This window comes from Otolemur garnettii, unplaced genomic scaffold (assembly GCF_000181295.1).
Source record: "Otolemur garnettii isolate 467f Iridium unplaced genomic scaffold, OtoGar3 scaffold00038, whole genome shotgun sequence".
Classification (NCBI taxonomy): Eukaryota; Metazoa; Chordata; class Mammalia; order Primates; family Galagidae; genus Otolemur; species Otolemur garnettii.
The window spans coordinates 1,320,090-1,323,927 of record NW_003852433.1 but is presented as its reverse complement, the minus strand read 5'-3'; the positions used below and the strand labels follow the sequence as shown (position 1 = coordinate 1,323,927).

Here is a 3,838-nt window from a genome sequence, read left to right as displayed (position 1 = left end):
GTGGTGTATGTCTCTGTGTGTGATATGTGTGTGGTGTATGGTGGTGTGATGTCTCTGTGTGTGATGTGTGTGTAGATGTAGTGTGGTATGTCTGAGTGGTGTGTGTGCCGTATCTGTGAGTGTGATGTGTGGTGTGTGCCTGGTATCTCTGCGTGTGCCCCCCCCCCACGTGCATGTGTGAGGAGGAAGGTGGGGCCCAGGGCTCTGCATTGCTGGAGGAAGATACTAGCGTCTTTTCCTAGCAGACGCCAGCAGCTGCTGTTGTTTCTGGTCCTTCCACATCCTCGTTGTGACGTGTGTCCTGAAGCTCCGCCTTGTAAAGCCTTGTTGCAGCTCCCCTGAGCAGCCAAAACAATAAGCTCCAATAAGCCCCACCTGGGGATCTGCCCCCACCCAGGGTGGGAACTCCCTAGGAAAAAGCAAACCCTTGGCAACCTGGAGGGCTTGTCGTGAGTTTTCCCTGGGACCCCTTGTGGGGGGCTTCCCTGGGTTTTGACTGTCACAGGGCTGCAGCCCGAGCCTCGGCCACAGTCCCGCAGCCTCCTGCCTGGCTCCCTATACCTCCATCCCACCCTCTGTCTTCCTGCTTGCGGATGCTGTTTCACCTAGGGGTCTGACCATGCCGCTTCCCTGCTCACCTGCTCAGAACTCTCAAGAGAGGCTGCCCTCAGGATCAAGTCAGTTCTATTTTGTGAAGGAGGATTGAGGGGTGACAGGGGCATGGTCTCAATATTAGACAGCCAGGTCTGAATCTGTGTCCAACAGTCAGGCATTTCCCCCATTGTACGATCCTTGTCCTCATCTGTAACATGGGAACTGAATACAGTAGACCCTCCCTAGTTGACTACCTCCCTATATTGACCACCTCTGTAACTTGATCCATTTTAACAGACTGGCAGGCACCACATGTACTCAATGGAACATGTTGACCGCCTCTGTATGTTGGCCAGTTTGTTATGGTCCCTTGGATGGTCAACTTACAGAAGTTCTACGAAGGTATGAATCTCCTAGATTGTTTTGAGAATTAAATATGTTGCAAGGGGCAATGTGCTCAGAGTCAGTGTCTGAGTAAGGGCACCTTAGTATTTTGGCACAACAGTAATCTGTGTGAGTTATTGTTACCTCCAGACTGCTGATAATTGAATGAAATATCAGCCATGTGGTAGGCCTGCAATAAACACTTGTTAGATAGTAGGCGCACGAGCACCGTGTATGTCAGGGATTCATAAAACAAGCAGTTGTGGCCCCCCAAGATGTCAGGGCCAATTGCATCCAAATGCCTTGAACTTGTTGGTGTGCCTCAGGAAGGCCATGTCCCAGTTCACAGGGGGCAGCCCCCTCTCACAGCTGCTCTTAGAATCATCAAAGCTGAGAAGAGGCTGGTGAGGAGGAAAACACGTGTGTGTTGGTGAAGGACCTATCTCCAGTGTTTGTGTTTCCAAGTTACCACTACAATCTCCTGCAGATTATAGGGAAGGAGCAGGTAATCCATCAGGTGGGCTACCTGGATAGCACCTGGGTGAGAATCATTCCTACAGTCCCACTTAAACTGCAAGGTCAGAGGAATCAACCCTTGTGTGTATGTGTGTGTGATTGCATAGGGAGCTCATGGGCCGTGGAAGGGATTAATCAGCGTCATCATCATCATCACAGCTGCCAATTAAATTGTTGAGTGTGTGTTTCAGGCCCTTGCCGAGTGCTTCTATTAATGGCTTTGTTTCATCCTCTCAAAAATTCTTAAGAGATGGGTGTCATGATTGCTTTCATCAGGGAGACAGAAACCCGAGTTTCAGAGAAGTGAAGTGACTTACCCAGGGTCACGCAGCCATTAGGTGAAAGGTTTGGGACTTGACCCCAAGACTTCCTACTGTTGGAAAGGAGGTTTCCTCTCCCTGAGAAAACTCAGAATCTTTCCATAGTGTCTCTCATATGTCAGAAGCATTGTGTAGAGGAAGACATATTTTCTGAGCTTTCTATATGCTAAGGCACCAAGCCCAAGGTACAGATCTTATCTCTTACTCTTCCTATCTGTGGGATAGTAAAGTTCCTTCGTCTCTCTGAGGCTCAGTTTCCACATCTGTAAAATGGGCATCTTTCTGTCCATCTCACAGGATCATTGAACAATGATTTCATTTGGAGTTTGGAATTGAAACTAGAAGACCTGATTTCTAATCACCATTCTTTTGGAGTTGTTACCACAACTCAAAGGCCAAAATAGTCCCAAAGCTTGGTCCTTCTCTGTATCCACACCATACATCTGAGGTGGCCCTTGCTTTGTGACTAGCCATATAATATGGCAGACATAATGCTCTGCTATTTCCTTGTGTAGGCTCAAAGAAACCTTGAATGCTTCCCCTCATTCTCCTGAAATCCTGTCCTGTCACCATGGGAACAAGCCCAAGCTAGCAATTGGAGGATGAGAGCCATGAGGAGCAGAAGGAGCCATCCCAGTCTGTGCTTTCCTAGACCATCCAACAGACAACTCATCCCTAAGTGCATGCAAAAGGCCAACCGAGATCAGCAGAACTGACTAACCACAGCCCCCTGTGTGAGCCTAGCTGACAGCAGAAAAACTGTGCTGACCTGTAGACACGTGAGCAATTATACACACTTGCTGTTTTATGCCATTGTGTTTGGGATGGTTTGTTACACAACAAAGGCTGACTGATAGAGTGGTCCTGCGCGGTCTCTTCCCATCCCTGGGACTCAGTTTTCTCATCAGCACCATGACAGAATTTGGGTTCCACAAACTTTGCTGTTACTTTCCTTACAACTTTTGGCTCTGGGAAAATCCTTTCTCTCTTCTAATGGGCTGGAAAACCTGGGTTCAACTAGCTGTATTTTTATCGTGGCCATTTCTCCCGTGATTTCTGCTGATAGCTGTAAAACTGTTCTCCTGGGACCAATATGGCCCTCAACTCTCGAATCCCCCTTCTCCTTGCCTGGCTCTCAGGTGGAATTCTTGCAGCCCATAGCACCTATATCTCTGTTTGAAGAACTGATGTGCCTCTGGACAAGGCACTTAAGTTTTAGGGCTTGGAATTAACTTAGCACAGAACAGGTTGGCAGCAGCTGAAGAGCAATATTCTGCGGCTATCAATCATATGGTTACTGGGGTTTGTTATTTGGTCCTTTTATTTCTAGCTAGAGATCTGTACAGGGGCCCATAAACAGAGAGTGATGTTGGGACTAGGCTCTGCATTAAAGCCAAGGAAGGTGAGCTGGAGCTTGGTTGAGACTCTTTAGAGGTATATGTATGAGGTCTGACAATTAAGGTTGCAAACTCATTCCAGAAAAAGTGCTACATACGTCGTTGCTGAATATCACTCCCGTCACCTCTGAGGCACTCCCCTTGGGAAGCTATGCACTGACTCAAGTGCCTACTCCACCCTTCAAAGCAATTTTGGAACTATTTTTTTCTGGAATGACCATCAAAGCTGTCATCATCATATGAGGTCTGACAATTAAGTTCGAGAACTTGCCACCAGGCACTTATCTGGGCAGCACTGTACAAACAATTAGGTAAAGTTTCATAACTTTGGTACATCAGCGTCTCAGAGCTGTGTTCGTGTTGATATGTGGTGGTGTCTTGCTGAGTGGCATTCATTATTATTGTTGGGCGTTTTGTGTATCATACAATGACAATTCTGATGCTCATTCCGGAAAAAGAGTTCCAAAATTGCTTTGAAGGGTGGACTTGAGTCAGTGCATAGCTTCCCAAGGGGAGTGCCTCAAAGGTGACCAGAGCGATATTCAGCAGTGAAGTGTGAAGCACTTTTTCTAGGATGAGTTTGCAACCTTAATTGTCAGACCTCTGAGCATCTGCAGTAGATTCTCA

At 47.4% G+C, this 3,838-nt stretch overlaps 1 protein-coding gene across 1 annotated transcript in view; it reads right to left on the bottom strand.

The window, feature by feature from the left end:
• SEZ6L (seizure related 6 homolog like) overlaps positions 1–3,838 on the bottom strand; it is a 76,585-nt gene that overhangs the window by 44,768 nt on the left and 27,979 nt on the right. The gene's annotated exons all lie outside the window — the stretch shown is intronic.